General features: G+C 59.3%; 1 long non-coding RNA gene across 1 annotated transcript; it reads left to right on the forward strand.

The window, feature by feature from the left end:
- Positions 1 to 1,933: 1,933 nt before the first annotated feature.
- LOC111559885 lies at positions 1,934 to 24,424 on the forward strand. The gene is made up of 6 exons (XR_002741364.2): positions 1,934 to 3,569; positions 4,646 to 4,762; positions 5,873 to 6,044; positions 19,337 to 19,408; positions 20,062 to 20,166; positions 21,503 to 24,424. It is a non-coding gene; the product is annotated as an uncharacterized LOC111559885 (long non-coding RNA).

A 24,424-nucleotide genomic window follows, 5' to 3' on the forward strand; every position in this document is an offset into this window, starting at 1 on the left:
ACATCTGTTCATTTACGTGCACAAGATATATTGTGATCCGCACGCAAATATATAAAATTTTTATAGTTCGACCCATTTCCAGATGCTGAAATCTGAGAAGACTCTGTTATCAAACAACACGACTTCAAAAAGTAGCACCTTATCCTTTGATGTTCAGGCTGAGCATTTTCCAACACAATTAATTGGAATAATGGCACAAAAGATGATAAAAACTAAAATATTTTTTACAAAAAGTAGTAAGTGTTAATGTGATAATTAGACAAACTAAGAATATTTGAGGCCTCAAATTTTATTGAATTCCCAGCTCCAAAGACTGAAAGAGAGAGCAGGTGGGATCTGAAGGGCATCATGTCCTTGGTATCTAGGTCACGTGTGGGGACAAACAGAAGCCCCTCCCCCACCATCCATGAGTCCCGCCCAGCTGGGATTCCATCCTTTGGGACGGGAGTGGCCTCGGGTCTCCTTGGCCGGGGGGTCCTGAAAGACAAGAGATCCTTTATGACAATCTCAGGGCTGTGTTCCCACATCCTGAGCCCTCCCTGTGAATGGAGACTTAAGGCATGATAAATTGAGGACAGGTTCTCCAGAGAAACAAACCCAACGAGGTATGTATATATGGAATTGGCACACACAAGTTACGGAGGCTGGCGGGTCCCACGTGCAGACTGGGCCAGCAGGCTGGAGGCCCAGGCAGAGCCGATGTGACAGATGAAGTCTAGAGACATCTGCTGGAGAGTTCTCTCTCTCTCAGTCGTGGGGAGGGCTCATCTTTTTCTTCTAAGCCGTTCCTCAACTGATTGGATGAGGCCCACCCACACTGGGGAAAGCAATCTGATTTACTCATTCCATCAATTTAAATGTTAATCTCATCCCAGGTCCCCTTGTAGAAACATCCAGAATAACGTTTGACCAAGTATCTGGACACCCTCAGTCCGGTCAAGTTGACGTATGAAATTAACCATCTCAAGGGAGCAGCAAACTTTTTCAGTAAAGGGCCAGATATCCAACATCCTAGGTTTGTGGGCACGTGATCTCAAAGTGTCAGTTCTTGTGTTGTGCTGTGAAAACTGTCGGGGACACATGTAAACAAATGAACAGGGCTGTGCTCCAGGAACTTTATATAAACAGGCGGGTGGCTGGAGCCTCCCGACGCCTGAATGGACACATAGCTAGCGTTAACGAGATCTTAGCAAGTTCCCTCCAAGCACTATCCACGCTTACACTGATGTAATCCTTTCACAAATCCTATGAGAAGATTCAAGCGTGGGCGCAGCTCGGTGATTTGCCCGAGACTATCAGCTAGTTAGTGGCAGAATTCGTCCTCAAACCGAGGTATGGCGATTCCTCAGTCCTCACCTATCAAGACGCACTGGCCCCTCCGAATACGCCATCCTCCACCCAGATGACCCCACAGGAGCTCCATCCAGCACAAGGCGCCTGGTTCCCCTTCACTTTTCCCTGATGGCTCTGGACACAGATGGCGAGGCCACCGTAAGATCAGTATCACCACCTACTTTTGGAGGGGACATTTCTTTGGAGCCGTGCGCAATAAGCGTGCTCAAACTTTGCTTTTGTAAAGGCTTCTCCGTGTTTGGCGTAGAGGACGGGGAATTAATCCTCTGGGTGTGCCAGGATGTGCCAGTCACGGAGCTTGGAACTCTACCTACATTTGTTAAGCCCTTTAAAGCTTACCGATGTCTGTGATGGTGTTGACCCCACGTTTTTTCAAGACAGGAAGCAGGCTGGAACAGACAAGCAGTGTTTTCAGGGTCGTATCTTAGTAACAGGTGCAGGTGGACTTAGCCTAAAGTGCATGTGTCTGCAGGACATGTGATTTCCACAGACGATCTCTGTGTAGGTCACATCAGATTACAGTTAATCAGAGCTGTAATAAGGTTTTCCCTCAGTGTCATCAAAGCCTATCTGGTGTTTCAGTATTACCGATAGCTGTTCGCTTCACAAAGCAATGACCTTGATCATTATTATCGTTATTCTTTTTACCAATATCACTCAGAAACCAGCGGCTCCTAGTGGGAAGCGTTGTGACAAACTCCACTCTTGGGGGATACAGTCATCACCTCCATTTGGGGTCCACGAGTTGGCAGAGGAAAACTTGCAAACAAATGGAATGTTCTTGAGATTTTATTTCTTAGAGCCCAGCTGTAAACTAATGTATCGAGCAAGGCTTCTCAAAACGCAAAAAATATCTGACATCTGGATTCTTAAAAGTGTCAGATATCAAGACGCTAAAGCTTCCAACATGATTGTTAAGTTGGCCAGGTGTGAATTAAGTCTAAGAAATATGACAGATCCTGGTCACCATGTAAAAATGCAGGGTGACTGTGCCCCAGGCTTCCACCCCAGGTGGGTGGAAAATCTGGCAGGAAGGGGTGTTCTGTGCGTGGACCAGAGGCCTTGGAATGAGCCGACGTGGTTCCATTTCCATGAATGAAGGGACATCTGCACGGAGGTTCCTACTAGCTCGTACAAAGTGGTCTGTGTCCCAGCAAACCCCATGTCCGTGTGTGTGTTTTACAGTCGGGGAACTGAGGGCAGAGAGGCGAGCTCACGTGCGTGAGTGTAGGCGTGGCCCAGGACGAGAGCCTGTGTTTGGAGGACCTTTTCATTACAACTCTTAAACTGCCCAAGCTTGTCGCCGTCCATGTAAAATCGTCCTCAATGTCATTGTAAGTTTTGGGGCCAGGGGATGAAACGAGTCGGGAAGGTAAGACGGGACATGTGGGTGGAATACCACGTGGGCCATGTTGCTTGCACTTTGACGGCCGAGCCAGGGGCTGGGTGAGCGCCAAGGCGCCGGGGGTCCCCCCCACCCGCCATCCGCTCCAGCGGGCCTGGCCGTGTGTCTCTCCCCCGAGAGACACTCGCTCCTGCTGCGGGGGGGGGGGGGGGCACAGGCTGCCGCGGCAACGTGTTGAGGCTCAGACAGGTGCAGGCACTGTGTTTAGGGAGCTCGGAAACGTCCCCAGTCTCAGGGTCGGAAGGGACGCGGGGCCTCGGGCCCCCCATTCATCCCCTGCTGTAGGAGGGCCCTCCTCACTGCTCCAGACGACACTGCCTCTCTGAACGGCTGGCATGACCCGTAACAGTGATTTTAGGGAGCAAGCGAACCAAATCCTGTTTTCTTGACATTCGCTCTCCCACTGCACCAGAGGGTTCCACCACCCACGGACTCTGGTCCGGAAACGTCTCTTCCACGGCTCCACGGCCGGATGCAGCACGGGGGAGAAAAGCAGTGGCCGTCGTTGGAGACCCCCTGCCAGGCTATCCTCAAAATGCTCTAGTCCTCGGCCATTTCAGCCCAAATGCTCGCAAGTTTTGACAACGTCTCCCGGCCTATGAGCCGTGAGGTGCCTTCGCTGGGACTCATCTGCTCGGGCCTGCCAATTTGAGGAGCCAAGTGCTAACGGGAGACATTCCGCACGGTTCTCGGCCCAGAAAGTATCTGTTTTCACTGCAGCCATCAAGTCCTCAAAATCAAGAGAATCCAGCACTGTGACGGGAGGCGGGCATTTTTGTCCGAGGGCCTTCGCGCGACCTTCCCCGCACAGGTATGTGTGCCCAGAACGGGTATCTCACTGGAGGGCCCGTGATCCCCACGGTAGGGAGCGGCGGCCTCTCTGACTGGCCGTGCATCACGTCACCGCCCACAGCCCCCTGTGTTCCAGGAGTCTGGCTGGTCCTGAGGCCGTGCCACAGGGGACAGGCGGCTCTCCAAACGCTCAGGTGTCTCTCCTGTGTGGGGTGTGACAGAGGCGAGGCATCAGGTCCTGGGGGCCCAAGGCGGCCCAGGGGGCCGGGGAGAGCATCACCAGGTGGGGGGAGGCGAGGGGTGCTTAGAAAAATCATACGACCTGAGAAACCACAACCCGGTGAGCAAGTGGGAGGAGGGCAGCTGCCGGGAGGACAGGGCTGCTGACTGCTCTGTCCACGGTAGATGTGTTCCATGAAGTGGCCACCGATTCTGACGTGGGGCGTGCTGAACCGTTGCCCCTGGGGGAAACACGGGGTTAGTGCAGTCAATGTTCCCAGAGAAACAGAACCGATGAGATGCACACACACACACACACACACACACGTACATGCGGAATAATATTTATTTTAAGGAGTCGGCTCACAAGATTACGGAGGCTGGCAAGTCTAAAACCTGCCATCAGGCTGAGGCCCAAGGAAACCCCGTGCCGCGGTTGAAGTCTGCCTGCTGTCTGCTGCAGAATCCCCTCCTGCTTGGGGGAGATCAGTCTTCGTTCTGTTCAGGCCTTCCACTGATTGGGCGAGGCCCACCCACAGCAGGGAGAGCAATCTGCTTCACTTGTAGTCCACCAGCTTGAACAGTAATTCCATCCAGAAACCTCCTCATAGAAACACGCAGAGTAATGTGTCACCGCATCCGGGGGCAGCACGGCCAAACACCAGCCAGTACTCCAGCCTAACACGGGGCCACTTAAAGCAGCGAAGTTATGGACAAAAAGCACAAAAATGTGGAAAACGTGGCACTAGATAGGCCACAAAAGGCCACTGGCTTACAGGACGGGAGCTGGGACAGGAAGGCGACTGTTATCTTGCTCATCTCAGCCGGGAACACGGGCCAACGCCTCGGGTTTGTCGCCTCTCTGTGTTCCCCCAGAACGACCACAGAAACACCGTGTGTCTTCACCCCAGGGCTGCTACCAGACTTCGGTGAGCTGGAAAAGCTGTACGTCATGGGCGGAGCCCCGAATAAGGAGGATCGAATCCACACAAGGTGCGCTTGTGAGCCCCGGGTAGTGACTCAGAATCGGGTGCTGCCGGGCGGAGGGCGTGGTGGTGAAGGGTGGGGTCCCAGCGGGGGACATGGTGTTCAGGGACCTTCTCTGTGAGCCTGAACCGGGGGCTTGGCCTTCTTAGTATAGGAGATCGGAAGGAATGGAAGGGTTTTTAAGAGGAGAGGGTGAGGAGGCTTGCGTCGTAGTCACGGGAGGCTGTGTGCGTGGACTAGAAGAGGAGACAGAGCCGGGGAGACCCGGCGAAGGCTGTTGCCAGGACCCTGCGCAGGGGGCTGGAGGGAGGGGCCCGGCCGAGTGCCGACGGCGGAGCCAACAGGCTACGTGGGGGCTGAGGGCAGAAGTGGGTTTCTGGGGGTCCTTTGGGCGAGCCCTCCAGCCGTGGTTCCCGGGGCCCCCCTTTCACACCTGAGGTGACACCACGCCCCCTCTCCTGAGACCTCTCTGCAAGACCCCTCGGCCCCTGGGCTCTTCCCGGGCAGCGTGGCCGCGTCCCCCCACGGCCCCCCACGGCCCCTTTGAGCGGCTGCAGACCTCCCCTCAGCCGTCCACTGATGCGGTGACCGCACTCCGGGGCCTCCTTCCTTCAGCCGCTGGGGACAATGCCCTTCAGACCCGTCATTCATGGATCGGATGCCTGCGCCCCGAGGGTGACGGGCGATGCTGCTCAGTCCTACCACCCCCGGGGGCCGCCTGGTGTGGGCAGGGGGGCGGAGGTCTGGGCGTGCGACGGCCCCTGTCAAGACTCAGCAGAAACGGAAGATCGGAGGGGAGACTTTGTGGCGGTGCAGCTGGTCCTTTGTTCACCTCTGTGCTCGGAGCTGCATCTCAAGATGAATTACAACCCACCCGCGACGGTGATTGGTTCTCCTTCGCGCTCCGCGGGGGCCGAGGGAGCGGGCCGTCCCTGCGTTTCCATCCGTCATTGTCAGGCAGCACAGATGAGGCACACCCTTCTCCAGTCAGGTTCAGCTCGGAGTCTGCAGCCCCTTTAGGGTTCCGAGCCCAATGGAGCTCCAGCCGAGATGTGTACGGTAAGTAATGAATTATCCACGATTAATTACAATTAACTGGGTCTCTTTCTTCCCTAGGCGCTTGATCTAAATATTTACAAGGAATTCTGATCAGATGCTCACTGTCCAAATTAATATTATTTCATCTGAAAAAACAAGAGTGTTTTCATCCAAAATCAGCTGTTGTTTGGAGTCCAATCAGCGTACCATGCGGCAAAACACAACAGAGGAGCACGATGTGCGGTGACAGGTAATGTGGCCGGTCAATGACCGAGAGGGGCAGAATCCGCACCGAGCCGTGGAACTCACCCGCCCCTGGGTCCACGCCACCCGACCTCACGTACGGCCTTCAACAGAGTCCCTGGAACGTGGGCCTGCAGGCGTGGACCTTCCCCGGATGTGCTCACCACGGTGGGGGGCCCAGGGCTCCCAGCAGACGGGACGTGTCCGCCCACACGCGGGGGACAGCCAACCCGGGCCTGGGAGCCCGTGACGTGAACCAGGGAACCCGACAATCTAAGTGGGGGCACGGAAGCTGTTTGGGGTTAGACATGAGACGGCACAGGATACGTGTTCAGATGGTGACTATGTATGTGGCTATCGTAGCCCTCGCTCAGCTGCTTCCCAAGTGAGAGGAAGGAGCAGGGGGGACCCGAGCGCGTCGCAGGTCTGATGACGGAGTACGTGGGCTGCTGGAGAAAGCCTCCCAGGTCGCTGTGTGTCCTGGAAATGGGGCCCCGGGCCAGGCAGAGTGGAGAGTCGACTGGAGTCATTACCTCCACGACTGTGTCTCCAGGAGCAGTGGCCCGTGGAAAAGGTCACCTTTGAGCGCCAGGTCAGAGAAGTCACTTTCTCAAAGGACCACCGGTCTGGCCTCTCTCTGATTTCCTTGTCCCTGGTCCCCTCGACATCCAGCATCTCTGTGAACGGTGAATCCGCTGAGGGCAGACTGTCTCCTGGGGTGCAGATCCATCGGTGGAGTCCCACATTCTCCTTTCCCCCTTACGGAGACTTGAAAATGACTTATTTAGGGGCGCCTGGGTGGCTCAGTTGGTTAAGCGTCCGACCCTTGATCTCAGCCCTGGTCGCGATCTGATGGTTCGGGAGTTTGAGCCCCGCGTCGGGCTCTGTGCTGAGAGTGCAGAGCCTGCTTGGGATTCTCTCTCTCCCTTTCCCCTGCCCCTCCCCCATTCAGGCCCGCTATCTCTCAGAATAAATAAATAAACTTACAAAAAGACAATGACTCACCTAGCCATGTCCTTCTGGGACCTGGCGTCAGGATGGCTCCTGTCCTGGAGGCAGACCGTTCGGCTTCGCTGGCATGTACCTGTGAGCCAGCTTCCCGTTTTCTCACATCCATGCGTCGCCGTTCTGTTATTCATCCAGCATTTTTCTTAAAATTAAGTTTTACAAACGAACCCTAGTCTAAAGCAATACTATCTGTGGGAGTTTGATCCGCTCATTAGCTTTTTTTGGAGATACCTCTTCTAGGAAATCCATAATCACCAAAATAAAAGCAAGCTCGTGCGTACCTTCCCACGTGCAGTGCGTGCCTGTCGGTCCACACTTTGCTGTGGGATTGGCAGCTGCTCAGACCTGAGCTCACATCTTAGCTCTGCCTTAGTTACTAGCTGCATATCATCTGGGAAGATCACTTACTCTCCCAGACGAGGAGCGTCCACGTACGGAAATGGGGACGTGCTGAGGTTGGGGGCAGGGGGACTATGTGAAGCGGGTCTCGGCAAGGAGGCTGGTCTCTATACCACACCCCGGCCACGTGGCTACTGTCCTTGTCCTCTCCTGCTTAGAGATCCCCAATTTGGTGAAAGTGCGGGTTGGTTTCACGTTCTGGGGCACAGAGACTCCTCCCCAGCCCCAGGGGTGAATCACGGTGGTCTAAGTCTGCCCCAGCCAATTCCCTTCCCTCAGCCAGAGGGGGCTTTCGACTTCGGTCAGAAGGAAATCTGGCCAAGAGGGGCAGGACCCCTGGCAGACTTCTGTGCCGGGCTGTCACCGAAGACTGAAGGAGGTGCCACGGTATCCGTGCCCCCTTTTAGCTTTCTGGATATTGCCATCAACAGCGGTACCTGGACCGCTCTGGACTCTCTGCCTCCTCCAGCAGGGGCATCCTGGGGGGACAGGCCACACACCGCAGGTGGCAGAAGGAGCCGGTGTCCTCAGAGCATCGTTGAGGTCTCACACCCATAACCCCGGAAGTGCAATGCGACCAGCATGGTGGTCACACGGAATAATTACTAAGCTTTATCGTTTTATATATTATGCATTGCCTTTTTTTTTTTTTTTGGTAAGTTTTCTGTTTGTTGTGGCAGAAAACATCCTGATACAATTTCCTTCCCAGCCCATGCTGGGTGTTCTAAGCATCTTGGAAACCACACGTTTGGGGCGAGCACTCCTGAAAATGAATGAAAGCACCCAGGTCCCTCCAGAACGGCCTGGAAATGCTGCTCACCTCTGTTCCCCCTCTTGCCTCCCATGAGCTGCCCGTCCTGTGCCGACGGGCAGCACACAGCAGAAGGGGGATAGAAGGTGCTCTTTCTTGATGTGTCTCCACTCCTGCCATCTCCCTCCCATACAGGGAATGACAAGGACCCCTGGCCAAGGAAGACTCTGCCCTGTCATGTCTTCCAGTGCTGCAGTCACCAAACCAGCAGTCACACTGTCCAACCGTGCGGGCATTCCATTCGGCAGAGATACCGGGAATTCGTGAAGCAGATCTGGGGTAGAGACTAGAAATCTGTGGGGTTTTCTCTTCTTGAGAGAGAGAGAGAGGGAGGGAGAGAATCTCAGGCAGGATCCACGCTCAGTGTGGAACCACACTCAGGGCTCGATCCCATGACCCCAGGATCGCGACCTGAGCAAAAATCAAGAGGCGGATGCTCCACCAACTGAGCCGACCAGGCGCCCCTAGAAAACTGTTTTTAGGAACCTGCCCTGGGTGTTTTGAGACAGGTTTTTTTATTGGCCAAAATGGGAAACATGGCCCTTAAGTCAGCCTGATAAGTGGCTCCAAGACGTCGATATCTTTTGGTTCTCAGCCAGGGGTGATTTCGTCCCTCAGGAACATTTGGCAACGTCTAGAGGTATGTTAGGCTGTCCCAGTTTGTGGGACGCTGCTGTCCCTTGGTGGGAGCATCCTGTGATGCAGGTAAGCCTCCAACAATGCACAGGACCGTCCCCCGCAGAGAGTCACCTGCCCCAACATGTCAGTAGTGGGTGGTCCGAGCTGCAGGAGCGACGAGGTGCCCGTCTGTGGACTCTGAGACCTCAAGGAGAGGAGGGAGAAACATCTCAGTGAAACCTAGAAGCCATTCACAGTCCTTTAGACGTCTCCCTGGGAACAGCCGCCACGTTCCCCAAAAGCAGGGACCTAAGACAGGAGGACAGGAGTCCAGATCAAAGACTCGGTGAGAAGAGCCTTTGCTGCTGGACCGAACACAGGCTTTGCCAAGCATCAGTGAGGAAGAAGGTACTTTGGACAAATACATTTTCCAAGTTCACTGAGATGAACTATTTTAAGCATAATTAAAAAAACCCCCATAATCCAGCCTAATTTCACAATTTCTGCCTCTTCAAAATTAGAATGTGGACCGTGATGTAATGTCTGTAGCCTTGATTTATCACATCGTGCACAGCGATGCCCTTGGGAAATAAACCTGCTCTGAATTAAATGGCTTGCGCTCGGCCTTGCCCCGAAACGTGGAAAGCCTGAAGTTTGTGTACTTCTGTCCCGTCCTGGAAGCTTCTGTGGTACATCGCCGACGGTGCCGTGGGTCTTTCTCTGGTTCGAACTCTCTCCGCTGCATTGCAGACGCGGCATTCGAGACAGCTCAGGTCAGTAAAACGCACAGATGATCTTTGCTGTTTTTTTCCGGGCGGTTCCAAGCCTGTTGTCTGCAACCAGACCTGTCTAGACGGGGCCCCTTCGGGGGGACCTTCGGGGGCACAGGCCACGCCAGTGTGAGTCAGCGAGTCTCAGCCGGGCGTGCCCCATGCAGGTGCTCCCCTCTTCCTGCAGGTCCTGTTCCCTCCTGCCCCTGTGATGCGGTCAGCTGTCCCTGTGGCTGGTGCACAGAGCCAGTTGTCATTTGGGGTGTGTGACAGGTTCTGGATCTCTGCTCTGGGCTGTGGGTCCCCCTGCACGCTCTTCCCACAGCAGAGCGCTGGACAGGAGGTCCGCCAAACCACACAAGTGCGTTCAGACCTCCGTGTGGACGTGCTCGTGTCCCGGCGGCCAAAGCCCAGAATCGGTGGGGCAGGGAGCTGGCCTCTTCCCGTGGGGGGTGCAGGGGACTGAGTGTTCGTGAAGCAACAACATGACTTCGACGCCACCTCTCCTTTGTTCCGCATCCTTGGTGGAAAATGTCAGAGCTTGTCAGCAGCGTCCACGGCCACGCAGGGAGGCCCTGGGTTTCACGTGTCTCCGAGCAAGGAGGAAATGTTCATCCCGCCGAAAGACGAGCATTTCCCCGGTAACCGTGACTCCAGCCGCAAGCCTACAGTTTGTCTACTTCGGGTTAAGAGACACCAGATTTTTCAAGGATGTTGAGGGGAAGGGAAGAATTTCTGGACCCCGAGTCCTTCCTGGTCTAGTACGAAGCGTCACGGCCGACGGGAAGCCTCGGCAGGGACCTCGGCAGCGTGAGCTCTGGGTCCCCCAGGGAGCGAGGGCCCTAGGGCCGCTGGCTCTGCCTGAGTTGTGTCACCTGCAAAGTAAGGGTGGTGATTGGATGGCAGAGGGGACCCCGCCCCCTCTGAGGCCGAATCCTGCCTGCCGTTTCAGTCACGGAGCCGAGAGGCGGACTTCGACGGTCACCAAAGCGACACTGTGCCGCCATTTCCAGCAAGAGCTTTCACCAGGGCCTCACGGGAATCTAGAAGATCCAGCCTGCCATTGCGGCAGCTGTGACCCTTACACATCCTTTCTTCCCTTTGTCCTTGGAGGGCTCCTGGTGAGACGTGTGCCCGCTCGGTGGTCCGGCCTGCGCGTGCGGCTCCCGAGGGGCCCTGTGCCTGTGCTGACCGCTCGGCTCTGAGGGAAGGAGTCAGGACCCCGCCGGCATTGACTCCTGTGCTCGGCACCCGGGCTTTGCGGTTACCGAGTAACTCAGGGGCCCGTTCGACGTTTGTGTTTTATGTTCGTGCCGTTCCCCTCCCCCCACGTGCAGAACTCAAACCGGTTAGCGGGTGAGGCAGCGTCGCTGCTCGAGGCGCCCGGCTCTCTGGCTCCAGGGGCGGGGGGGGGGGTGTCCCTGTGGCAGCCTGTGGAGGGGATGAGTCCCGGCTGGCTGCTCCTTGACCCGGCTGTGGGATCCTGGGGTCACGTGATCTGGCCCAGGCCTCGAAATACGCTCCGTCTGCCGGCCGCGTCGCCGTGAAGCCCCAGCGTGGTGACGGACGCCCAGGGACGTGGCCGAGTCGCGGGGCCTTCCAGTAAACAGTGGCTCTGACTCCGGGCTGTGAGCGCTAAGTGGACGGGTCAATTCCTGCCTGCCCCCCGCCCCAACGAAACAGCTTACGAGAGGTTGGAGAGAGCTCCCAGAGGTTTCTGCAAGTCTGTCTCCTCCCGGAGCCTTGTTAGAGACGGCAGGGGGACGGCAGCGAGGACACCCGGCCGTGCCCTCCAGGAAACGGCCACCGATGTGCTTGGCGAGCCCCTTTTCGCGGCAAGGGAGCCTCAGCCCGGATCACGTCTGGATGATCACAGAGGCGCGTGCTCTCCGTCCGCAGGAACGAGCTTCTCCTCGGCTACGCTTCGTGGAGTCGGGAGCGAGTTCGAACCCACTTCCGAAGTCGAGGGGAGCCTCCAAGCACCTGCTCCCGGGCCCAGTTTAACCCAAGTACGAGCCCGACGCCCTTGACATGGAGACAGGGTTCCTATGTGCGCTGGGATCTGCATTCTGCTCCTCAGCTGAGCCCGGCTCCCGGTCTGTGTGCCTCCTCCGGGGGCTCCGTGGGGACCACGCCCCCTCCCGCGGGCCCCCCCCCCCGCCCCCCGCGGATCTGGAAGGAGCGAAGACCGCGCTCTCCCAGCCACCCCTCACCCCGCCCTCCGCACAAACGGTGCTTCTGACTGAGGTTCAGATGGTCATTTGCTGCTCCTTCCCCTCCAGTGACCTGTCGCCGCTTCTGGAGCACCTGCTGTGCGTGGGGCCCGGGCCAGACCACAGAGCGGATACCGGAGAACAGGATGAGCCGCCACGCCCGTGGTGTGGAAGGACAAGGCTGTGTGGCACCAGGGGTTACAGTGCCGGCCGGAGGGCTCTGGGGCCGGAAGGGGGGCCTCTCTGCGGGGCAGGGGTGCGAGTTCTGGTCCCGGATGGCGGGATAGACGCCGTTCCCGCAGAGAGGTCAGGGGAGAGCAGACGCTGAGGCAGGAGTGTGTTCTGTGCAGGATCGGGCACGGCACGGGCGGCAGGAGGGTGGGGGCTGCAGTGTCCCGGGCGGGGCCCCGCAGAGGACCCCGAGGGGGAGGCCACGTGACACGCGCGGGTCTGCTGCCTCGCTCTGTACACAGTCCGTAGTGACCTGGGAGGCACACGCGCCCTCCCGGCGTTTCCCAGCTGGCCTTTTGGAAGGCAGCCCCCACAAGGCGGAGGTGGCCGAGACAAAGGGACTCTGGGCTGTCCCCTGTCTCCATGCCTGTGGGGACAGAGTGTGTGCAGGGACAGCCTGGGGCAAGCTGCCCACCGGTCGGGGGAAAGGACGCCCGCCGACGGCTGCTTCTGTCAGCAGAGGCTTTGTGGCCGAGATGGGTGTGTCCGGATGGGAACAGGTGTGTGATGTGTGGTGTGCGTCAGGGGACAGGAGCCTCCACGGGGGCCCCCGGGATGGCGGGCGTCAACCCCGGCAGGACGGACGCCCCGAGGTGGCAATGAGGCCCGCTCAGGGCAGTCCTCCTGCCCCACTGAGACCTTACGGGAGAGGCTGGCCGTGGTGCGGAGGCGCCTCCTGGCCGCCCAGCCTGGAAGGGGCAGGCTCCTGCCGTCTGTGCTCCCCCGGCGTTTGCCCAGAGCTGTGCTCCCTCCCAGGCCGAGAAGCGAGGTATCCCGGCTCTTCCCATTCCTTTGCAGTGTGCAAATGTCCCACGGTGTCTCCCTCGCCTGCGGGACCCACAGCGGCCAGGCCCACAGCCCAAGGTCGAGCACTGATCAGCTGCCCTCAGACCTGAGCTTACCTGTTGTTCGCTGTGTCCGTGGGGCAGGTGTGACACAGCCTGCTGACAGCCCCCCAGGCCGGACCTCTTAGCCGCCAAGAGCCCGCTGTTTCTTACCAGAACCCCCATCAGCAGCCCCGTGACTTGTCCGTCAGATCTGGGCTTCGGCCTTGAGCCATCTCTCGGGCGCATTTCCTTCAGACGTCTGCAAACAAAGGGCATGCGTCTTAGTGACCAGCAGTCAGCTGATCCTCTACAAGTGGAGCAGAGTCACAATCCACGGAGTGTGCTGAGTCCCAGAGGCGGCCATTGCCACCCCGACAGCTCCTGCGTGTCCGTCCGTGTGTCCTCGCTCCGGCCGCACACGGAGGTCTCTCTTGCCGCATTCGGCGCTGCTCTGCGCCCTTTCCGTGCCCCAGTTCTGCCGGCTGCCGTGCGCCGTAGACCGCGGACCCCCGCGGGCCGGGCCCAGAGCCCCCCCTCCCCGTCTTTGCCGTACCCTTGAGTACGCGCGGCCTCCCACGGAGCAGGTGCCACTTCCGCCCAGATCTCATACGATCTTCCGCTTTTTCATTTACTTCTGATCTAAAAAAAATGAGGTGGAAAACTGGTTCGTGGTGTAGTTGACAGAAAAGTCGTTATCTGTCATGTTCAGATAGGCCATCCTGCAGTTCCGTAAGTTCTAAGATTCTATCTCTTAAATAAGGTCATTCCTGTTGGACAGATTGTGCCAGCGGCCCAGGCCAGTAGAGTGAGGCACACGGAGACGCTGGGTCAGACTGTGGGGTCGGGAGGCTGATGAGTCGCCCCCGTAGGAAGCCAGATTGCTCACCAGAACTCCCGCGAGAGGGATCTGGGAGACAGCTGGTGGCCTGGCTCGCAGCGGGAGCCGCCTGCCCCTGCGTGGCCACGCTGTGCCCGCCGCTCTCCGCGGGGGGCTTCTTCAGGCCACGGACAGGCCTCCCCCCCCCCACCCCAACCCCCCCGCTGGGGCAGCTTAGACGCTGGTTGTAAAGCCGCCACTGGGAGTCCTCAAAGGCTGTCACCTCTCTGACGTGCCAGCACAGCGCCGTGGGCGCCTGGAATGCGCACTCAGCCTCTTGCGGAGGAGGCCAGTGCTTGCGCGGGCGTCCTTCAGCCCCCGAGGGCGGGTGATGAGAAGTCGGGGATGAGGTTACAGGGTCACCTTCACCCTTCACCCTGGGCGGGCTCTACTGATTTCTCCAGTTTGTCTTAGAATCGAGGCACAGCCCGGGCGAGCTGCCCCGATTTTCGTCGCGGGGGAAAGCGAGGGCGCGGGGACCTGTTTGCCCTCACGGAGGCTCGGCAGGGGTCAGCTGCTCCTGGGGGAGACCATGCCCTCTTGCCCGCGAATGGCATCTGTATGCTTTCGGGGGCCTGTTGCGCGACTATACAATTCTCTTTTCAAGGGAATCTTAGCTTTTGCCTTCGAAACATTTTTCTTGAAGCGGGAGCCTTCCTGACCCTCCCCGCCCCGCACCCCGGCTGTCAGTGCTGCCCTGTGCCCCCGGCTGTGCCCCCGGCACCCGGGCACGTCTGAGCGCTCCTCCAGCACAGTGGCCGGATCCGGGGTGAGGGGTGGCGTGGGCCCTGCCTGTGTGCCCTCCTGGCTCTCGCTCGGCCTCAGCATCCGCTGTGTAGACGCACGGACGCCGAGTGTGTCTGACTGGGAGGAGGCCAGCTGGGGAGCCGGGCAGGTTTTTCTGAATCAAGTCTCAGCTCCTTCTTGTGCTCAATTCTGACCCATCTCAGGTTACTCGGCTTAGTCTCGGCTTCCTTCTGGGCAGCAGAACTCACGGGCCGCCTGGCGTGTTGTCATGGAGATTTAGCCGCATTCGGTCTGTAAGTCACTGAGCTCAGAACCGACCACGGGGTCCCTCCTCCCCGTTTGTTCCTCCTACTCCCTCTGACCAAGACGTGTCTGAGGACAACCTCTGTCCTCAAGCCAGAGCGCAGATTGGGACTCGGTGTGTGTGAACCGACACCCCGCCCTCCCCCCCCCCACCCGAGCTCCCCCGCCCCCCAGCCATGGAGGGTCCCCAGGGAACCCTCGTCACGAGGCTGCTGCCTGCGGGGTACTGGCCCCAGAGTGGGCATCGGGTGTGCGGACAGGGGAGCCCGACTGGCCGTAGAACAACGGGCCGCTGAGACACGGAATGTTCTGAAGGTCCGAGGGCTGTCTGTGCAAAAGAAGCATTTCCTTCGCTACTGTTGAAAATCTTTATGAAACACACGCAATTACAGCAATAAAAACAGCTCAGTGGGTACAGTGGATACTTGTCACATGCTGGCCACACGCTCTGTGCCACGTGCTTTGGATGCAGCGTTTTACGTAGTCTTTGTTTGTTCTCGTCCTTTTCCGCGTATGGGGGCTGGGGTCGGGGATGCTCAGCGGGCCGCCGATGTCGCGGACGGCGGGCCCTGCGAAGCCCACGCCCCACGCGGTCCTCGCTGACGGGCCGTTCTGGAACCGCGTGGAAACGCCTTGCGTTCCTTCGGGCTGTGTTCTGTTCTACGCGTGTTCTGTTTCGCGTGTTATAGGAAAGCGGGAGCCGGGGTTTGAGTCCTCTGCGTTTGGACCATTCCGCCAGCGCCGTCTATTTGTGCAAAGTCCACCCTCCCTACCGCTGGCGGTTCTCGGCTCTTATCACGCTCCGTCCTCAACTCCACCGGAGTCTGGCTTCTCCTTCTCTGCTCCTGACCCAGCTCTGCTCCTCACCGGCTTCTTCCCACCTCACCGAGGCCACGGGGGGTGGGGGTGGCGCGTTCTGTGTGAAGACTTGTGAGTCGTCACCACTTACGGAGGCTCAGCCCCGCCTCTGCATCCCCTTCCCACCGCACCCAGAGCAGGATGTGAGGACGCTCTCGCTGGCGGGGACATCATCTCTCGGCCATCCCGCTGGGCACTGAGCACACACAGCTGGGTCACCCGGGGCGGGGGGGACCAGGAATGGGGCCCAGGCCAGCCTGCGCGTGCTCCAGGTCAGGCCCCGGGCCCTCGCCCTCCGACACCTGTTCCCGAGGAGCAGAGGACCTCTGTCCTGCTTACGGAGCCACCCACTGCACCCCGGGAGCGGCATCCTCTCTGTCCTCTCCAGCCTGGGCTGGTCTCGCTGCCCCCTGAGCCGCGGGAACTAAAAACGTCTCGCCACCCTTGGGTCAAACTCCGCCAGCAGCCAGGACTCCCTGACCAAATACCGAACACCGTCAAGTGTCCTTCCTCTCCCTGGCCTCGCCCCTGCACAACCCTTGGGGTGTGACCCGAACCCAGCTAGGGGGTCCTTCTGGCCTCCACCCCCATCCCGGGCCGCGGTCTGCTCCCCGCGGTACACACACTAGATGGCATTGACGCTGCTTTCCCGATTCACACACTCCCGTGCGGCTCCTTTTTCTTTAAAACCTCAAGTCCTCGACCTGAGTTCCAGACCTCCTCACACGGGTGGGAGGTTCGCACCGGAGGCCCTGCGGCTGCTGCCTCCCCCTGCGGGCACTTTCCTCCCCGATCGAGCCTGGACGCTGCCCATCGGGCTCTGCAAGGCGGCACCACGGACCGGGGCTCTGCGCTCACGGGTCTGCGTTCTCGGTCTGCACCGTCTCCTCCCCGCTTTGTACATCTTCTCCCTCGTGCGTACCGTCTTCTTCCCCGTCTGTACTGTCTTCTCCCGGGCTGCAGCCCTGCAGCCGATTCCCATCAGGCAGGAGCCCAGCGCGAGGTGAATAAACGTCGGGTCTGGGGTGCCATCTTGGGTGGAGTCCCTTTGGTGCCACGTGTCAAGGAGAAGATCTTGGCGAGGTCTGGGCGGAGCTGGAACCCACCGGATGTGCCTGTTTTCATTTTCTTTGCAGTTGCTCAGTTTTCCCCCGAAGCTCATGGGCACCGAGGGCTGGTGAGGGGACACCCGGGGGGTCCGGGTCAGTGCCGCTGTTTGCTCAGGCCCCTGGAGCCCCCCCCCCGTCTCCTCACGACCCCTGAGGGCTCCCTGGGGCTTCGTGTGTGCTGGGAACCGCCCCAGAGCTGCTTCCGGGAAGAGCTCGTGAGGGCAGAAATTGGATTTGGGGGTGCTCTCCTGTCTGGAACAGGATCGTGGACGGCTCTGTCTATAAAACACACACAAAAAAAACGTCCGTGTGGGTTCAGGAGGACGGTCCTGCTGATAGTCTGGGCCGGTCTGACGTATCTGGGAGCCTTCTGCAGGTTTCTGAGAAACGCTAACAAAACTGAACGAGTTCTTCTTGGTTTCCAAGTACGTCTGAGGCCCCCGAACCGAATTATCGAATCTGGTCTTCTGATGATTCCACACCTTCAGGAATGCAGTTACGCGGGAACCCGAGGTCTCGCTGACTGGCAAAGTGGCACCAAAACGTTTCCGCTTCTGCGCTGCGGTTGGCTCCTTAGACGCCACGGTGATGAAGGCAGCTCTTCATCAGACTCACGGTGGAAATCGTCATTCCCTACGATCACCTCCACTCCGCGCACTCTCCCGCCTTCCCCGGCCTCGTGCGGGCGCTCTGCTGGAAGGCGTGAAGGCCGGAGGGGCTGAGGCGAACGGCCGTCTATGGCCGCGTGACCTGTGAGGTGGGGGGTGGGAGCGCGTCCGGCCGGGACGGGCCCTCGCGTGCGTGAACGGGGACGGGGCCGGGCTCCAGGGAGCCCACAGCTGTCACACTTAGAGCTACCCGGGAGCCGTGCTGAGTTTGCTTCTGGTTCGCTTGGACGGCGTCGGAGAGAACGATGATGCTGACAGTCGCCGGGGGCTTACTCTTCTAAGCACTCGGGTGTGTCAGCCCATTCGGTGGCCCCTTCGTGGATGAGAGGACGGACGCGGATGGTGGCTCGTTCCAGGCTACACGGACAAGGAGGACCTGGCATCCGATGGCCAGCATCCTGTCCCCAGGGCCTGCTGCTTCTCAGTGAGGCCTGGCTGTCCGGGTGGGGTACCGAAGCCCCCTGCAGAGGCCCTCCGCCCACCCGTCGTCCCTTCATTCCCTCGGGACACGGGCTGCTCACTTCCCACCATCCAGGCTTTGTGTGAACACTCGCTCTGGGACGGAAGGGGACGGGGAGGCGCGGCGGGCGTGGAGGGCCGTGGGAGGCCTCTCCGACTTCTGGGAGGGGCTTCTGGATGCGAGAGTGAAGGTGGCCGGGGGCTGAGGGCATCGCAGCGGCCGGGCCGGCAGAGCAGAGTGGGCACAGGGGCAGGGTGGCCAACTGGCTTTGAGAATCGGCGTGAGACTTGCCCGGCCACCTTCGTGTCCCGGGAGAAGGTCAGGCCGTTGCCCCGCCTGAAACTCCTCGTCGCGTCTGCTCTTTGCTGTGCAGCTCCCCTTCTCTGAGCCTTGCCTCAACAGCCAGCCCTGGTCCAGAGGTCTGTCCTGGGGCCACCGGAGGCTGCTGTCACTGCCCGTGAGCCGATGGTCCCTGATGGCGAAGACCCGCTGTCCTGCAGACACGGCCGCGTGGAAACCCACCTCTGTGTCTCGTGAGAACCTCGGCGAGCCTCCCCTGAGCGTCCTCCTGGCCGGGCCAGCTCGAGCCACGCTGTGAGGGACCGTCCCCACAGGGCCCCTTCCCGCCTGTCACACAGATCTCCCCTGGGAGCACCTCATCAACCGTCACCTGCACACGGACCTCTTCGTGCAGGATGGCTTCTCCACAGCCGGCCTGGGAGCATCTGGGCACTCAGGAGCTGTCGGGAATTAGTGGGCGGTTGGATGAAGGGATCAACAAGTGAACCAGCTGTTTCTGGGTGTGGAGAGAGCCGGCCGTGGGGAGGAGGACAGTCCCACCACGTGGCTACGGTGTGGCCTTCTGAACGTGGCTGGAGAGGTGAGCACACAGGACGTGCCCTGCGTGGAGGTTCTCCTGACCACCGTCCTGCCCGCGCCTCTCAAGGACCAGGACGAGGAGGGGCTTCTGGACGCGGTCAGGATTGGGAAGCACCGTGTCCTACGTTCCTCGTCAGATAGCCCCAAATGTCGAGACTTTGCATATAAAACTCGGATCAGGATTGCATTAAATATGCACGCTTTCAAAATTCAATTTCTCTGAAACTATTTGGTCACAGAACCCTTTCTTCACTTAACACTCATCGATGGTCATTGTAAGTGACATTCCGTGTGACACGCCCAGCAAGAGCTTGTTTACAGACAGACTCACGGGGGAGGGACGTCGGGTTTGAGGGCTGGTGTGGGGTCGACTCACGAGGGGCCACGCCAGGGCCACTGCGGGGACGTTCAGAGCATTCGTTGTAGGTAAAGTCATTTTAGCAAGAGAATGATGACAAATTTATTTTCCATTAAACAACTGAACTGTGTAATTGTTACAGATTATAATTTTTTTTCAACAGGACGGGGCATGGCTGGAAATTAAGCAGATTCTCTGAACAACCGAACCTAATGAATCCTGCAAAGGCTGAGCTGTAAGTAGGAACGTCTGGAACCGTAGCAGATTGCGTGTCAGAGAACGAACGGTGTCGGGGTATTAATTATGCGATCGTGGGCGGAATGTGGGGCACAGAAGTGACCGGGCCTCTGCGGCAACACGACGTCCCTCGGGAGCTCTTTGCACGGCCCCCTGCGGGCTGCGGCAGAGACGGGTGAGTGAACGTCCCGGGGCCCGGAGTCCTGCTGCTGGACCAGGCCTGGCCCCCAAGCCAGTGCCCTCCTGCGGGGGCGCCTTCTCCCGGTGCTAAGTGGGGAGAAAGTGCAGGCGTGGGCCACTGCGTCCGAGGGCCGCTGCGACCGTCCGCTGAGTCCCTGGCTCAGCGAGCCCCCACGTGCGAGCGCCCGGCCCCAGGCCCCCAGCAGCCCTGCGGGAAGACGCGGTGGTGAGTGACACAGGCCCCCACCCTGGAGAGTTCGCGGTCCGGCGGGGAGGCAGGTGTGCGAGGAACAGTAACCGCGGGACGGCTCTGCGAGTGCCTGGCCGCGGCGTGGGGAGGCACCCAGTCCTTGGCTCCAAGTGGAGGAAGATTGTGCCAACCCCGATTTGGCCAATGCCCCTGTTTGGTTCTTTTTCGCTCCTGACCGAGTCCCGCGACTTTTTGCCCCACGCTCACCATTCTCCCTCCAGGGTGCAGGGCACTAAAGACACAGGAACGAGTGTGAAATGTGACGTCACGTCTCTCCAAGAGACCCTGGGTCCTCAAAGGAGGGTCACACGCCTCCCAGTAAAAAGGTGAGTTAGGGAAATTCTGAGTTGGAGACGGGCACCTGGCCTCCTGGGGGGGGGGGAGGGGGATTCAGGGAGAGCTTCCTGGAGGTGGTGGCCAGGCAGGGGGTGAGGTCTAAGAACAGCTGGCCGGATGAGGGGCAGAGGCTGGGAGACAGGACAGTCCCACACTGTGGATGCACATGCCGGCGGCAGTGACCGTGGGACACAGAGAAGGACCATCAGGGTGGCCGTGCGGCGAGAAGGTGCTGCAGGGGGGAGGGCAGGGTCAGCCCGTGGAGGGCTTGGTGGACCGTGATGAGAAGTGTCCATTTTGCTCTATAGGCAAAGGGTGTTTGTTAGAGAAGAAATCTGGCTTTGCCATTTGAGGATGAGCTAAGCAGGCAAGTTCAGACGTGGGCATTCCTCGGGTGGACAGAGTGGTCTGGGGGCGAGGACGCAGCGGTGGGGCCGAGAGGCCGGCAGGACAGTGAGCTGGTGTCTCTGTGGCACCATGAGACCAACCGTGGGACCTGGCCCCGGAGACGCATTGCCCCCCCCCCGCCCCGTTCCTTGTCTGTCTGCGTGACCACAAGTCCGTGCACACATTCGTGTGGCCCATGGGGCTTTGTCGGCCCTCTTCGAAGTCACCCCATAGGGACAGGCCGGACCCGACCGTGGGTCTGCGCAGCTGCCACGCCCACAGTCTTCACCCTGCGTCCCGCTGTCCCCTCCCATGTCATAACATAGCCTGGTGTCTGCCTGTCACACGGCTCCCCCAGGACCCTTCAACACTCATTACATGCGGGGTGACGAGGCGTGCGAGCCCACGAATGAGTGAGTCGATGAATTCGGGAAACAGCTCTGCTTCTTGGCAAAATTTCTAAGCCACCAGGGTGCCAAGACTGACATAACAGTAAAGGGCGCTGGCTGCGCGCAGAGCTGGCACTCGGGTCCCGGCAGCCCCACGGGGGTCCCGGGCGACGCCTGCTGAAGAGGGAGGCCGAGCGGCTCACCTGGTCAGGAGGCGCCCGGCGGGACTTGGACCCAGGGCCCTGCCCCCGGGTCTGGTGGGCTCTTCCCAGAGCCGGGCTCGGCCCACGGCAGAGGCAAAGGCGAGACCGCCAGGGCGAGCACACGCCCGGCCGTGGGTGGCCCGGGGAGGGGCCTGCACAGGCAGGTTCCAGTTTCCAGGATGTTTTTCTGGGTTTGCCTGCGTCTGCTTACGTCCTCTGTGAGCAATCGGGCCGCTGGCCCGTGTGCAAAGTCAGACGGCCGCCCGGAAGCCCCTCCTCCAGGTTAGCTGGGGTCGTTTGCAGGCCCCACCGCAAAGAGCCCTCACACCCGTGCTCTGATCTTGCAGTTTTCAAGGCCCGCCCATCTCCCCAGCTTCCCTACGCCTCTTTTCCTGCGAGGTTTCCTGGCACAAACCTGGATCCCCCAGCACAGAGCCCGGGCGTTTCCAGGGACATTCTCAGGAAAAGCTGCCGTATGATGAAGTAACGCTCGTGTCTCCCGGGCATCCTTGGGCCCAGAGTTTACTTTGACATCACGCGGGCCTGTTTCAGGAAGAAGAAAGAGCCTCTGTAAGATAGGAAGACAATAGGCACCGAGGAAGAAGGGGGTTTCGCAAAAGCCTGTGATGTTAAGCGCAGGGCCCTGACCTTGCCCTGCAAACCTGGGAGGGAGGGGGCTTGCTTTTCTGTCGCATGTGGGCTCTATCCCGCTGCCCTCGCAGGACCCTCGCCGCGTCCAGACCGAGAGGCCCGAGTGCGGGTCTCAGGAGCCCCGAACGCTGCGGCGGGACCCGGGCAGGTCCTGGTGGGAAGGGGGTCTGAGGTGCTTTGTGAGGACAAAGGAGAGGGTCTGTCGGGTTCAAGGGAGGACTTTGAGGGTTCAGGCTTAATCTTGAATGTGAACCAGCTCAGAGGTAGGAGCAGGAAGAGAGGAATCTGGGGAGGAAACTTCAAGGCAGAAGGTGCATGGAAGGGCCCCGAGCTTTCGGAGCATGCCGGGCCCGGGGCCAGGGGAGGGCGGGGCTGGGATTACATCCCCACACAGGTGGGGTCAGACCAGCACGGGCCCCTCGTCCACACTGACGGTGATGCTTGCACCTGGAAATAAACCCGATGAAAGACTGATTTTCTTCCTGGCCGCACCCTCCCCGCCCCTCACCCCTGCAGCGGTAACCAGCGACCCCGACGGCTTAGCCTGCGGGGACCCTGCTTCTCTGTTTCTCACACGCAGGCAGGCTCGCCCTGCGGCCGCACAATCATACGGCCCGGCTTGTGTGCATCCGACTTCAACCCCCAGACCCTTTCTCGTCCACACGCCGTTTGGGGGCCCGCGCTCTGGGCGCCCCTGCTGGGTCCCCAGACGGGCTTCAGGCTGCACTTCCACTCGTCGCCACCGGAGGCACTGCATCGGCCACGGGTGCCACGAGGGGGTGTGACCTGTGGCCTGCCTGAGTCAGCCAGCGCGTGGGGCACCGACGCCTCGCGCTTGGGCTGCAACTGCCTCCGTGGCCACGCCGCGCGGGAGCTGTGCTGGCTGCCTCTAGGCGTCAAGATTCTGCCTGGACGCCAGCTGCGGCTGTCACTTCCTGGCCGAGCGTCACTGAGCAGCTTTCCTCCTCCACCCCGTCCCCCGCTCCTCGGCCGCTCCCAATGAGAACACACAGAAAGTGCTTAGTGGTGAACCCGCTCCGGGCACAAAGGGGCGAATGTTTGCTGTTGACTGTCGTTGACGTAATGGGAATGTGGTCCCTGTCCCCCAGGAGCCGCGACCAGGAGGAAGCCTGCGGTTAAAAAGAAAAATGCCGTGCGGTCTGATGAGTCAGCTGAAGACCAGAAAGAGGAGCAGAGGCCCGGAGGCCGGGTGGGCCGGGAGGGGTGGGCTAGGCACAGGGCACTTGCACAGGCCTGCCCTCCGCCCCCATCACAGCCGGGGAGGGGGCAGCGGTCGGGGCCGGGTGACCGGAGTGTCCTCTCCAGGTCTCACTGCACACCTGCTGTGGGGCGTGCACCCCAAGGCCGTAAAAGGCCTAGATGCCATTGCAACGTTGGGGGCTTTCGTCCCGTTGGGGGCGGTGAGGGCTGCAGGGACCCTCTCCGACCGACACGTCTTCTCTTGCTCGTGTTGCTAAGACATCAAAGAACAAGGAAGGAGAAAGGGGAAAACAAAACACAAGGTGGGCAAGGGTCGTGGGTCTGGGCACGCGCTGGTCACCGACGGGAGCCGGGGACCTCGGGAGTCAGAGCGCGCTCCGGAGAGCGGGGGCTTTGCTCTTGCCTCCTGCTCCGCACTTGTCTGTGGCTCCCGCCGGACACCAGGCCCAGTCTTGCTCCTTCCCTGCTTGCTGCCAGCCGCGGGCCGAGTCCTGCCGGAACACAGTGGACGTCAAGGACCGGCGTCCTGGGGACCCGCTTATGCCGGTGACCTTGCTGGCTCGTTACCGTTCTTTCCGACGGCAGAGGTACCCTCACGTGACCGTGACATCTGAAGCGGGGCTACAGAATAAGTAGACCGGATGTCTGTAGACCCATTTTACAGATTGGGAAAGTGAGATTGAAAGACACATAGTCTCGCGTGTTCTTCCCACTGAGAAAACGACACAGCCAGCACTCGGCTGATGCTTGACTTGAATTCCGTGGTTTCCCATGATTCCCCACTTAAAATAATTCTGCAAAGCATCATGTGCTACTTGGCATTTCGTTGTATTAAACGCAGATCTGGCTGCTATCGTGGGGTAGACGCGTGTCAACTAGAGATCTATCAGAAGCTCCCATTATCTAGAAATAATGAGACATTTCCATCAAGCCGTATTTGAGGCTGCCCTCTACTTGTAGGAGAAAGACACACATCATGTGATCACGGATGTATCTTGAGTCCCACATCAGTCCGGTCCAGTGTCAGCTTCTGGGGTTAGGCGAACCCCGTTCTGCACTTCAGTGGCGGCCCCGGAGCAGAGACGGTCAAAACACAGGAGCAAATCCACGCAGGACGCGCTGTCAGTAGATGCGCAGCTCCGTTGGCCCACAGCTATCGGTGCGCCGGGGAGAGACGGTTTTTAAGCAAAAATGTGCAAAGTGATGATTCCACCGTGCCTTTAGTTCCTGTAAAATGGGCCCGTCTGGGCTCATTCAGACTTCAAGATGAGCAAAGGTTGTCTGGAAAGTGTTTCCTTTCCCACAATGTCAGAAAATAAGACAGAGCTTGGGATAACATGGGCCCACATGTAAACTCTTGAGCTTTGGTTATTTAAAAATAACGATCCTTAAATACA

This window comes from Felis catus, chromosome A3 (assembly GCF_018350175.1).
Source record: "Felis catus isolate Fca126 chromosome A3, F.catus_Fca126_mat1.0, whole genome shotgun sequence".
Classification (NCBI taxonomy): Eukaryota; Metazoa; Chordata; class Mammalia; order Carnivora; family Felidae; genus Felis; species Felis catus.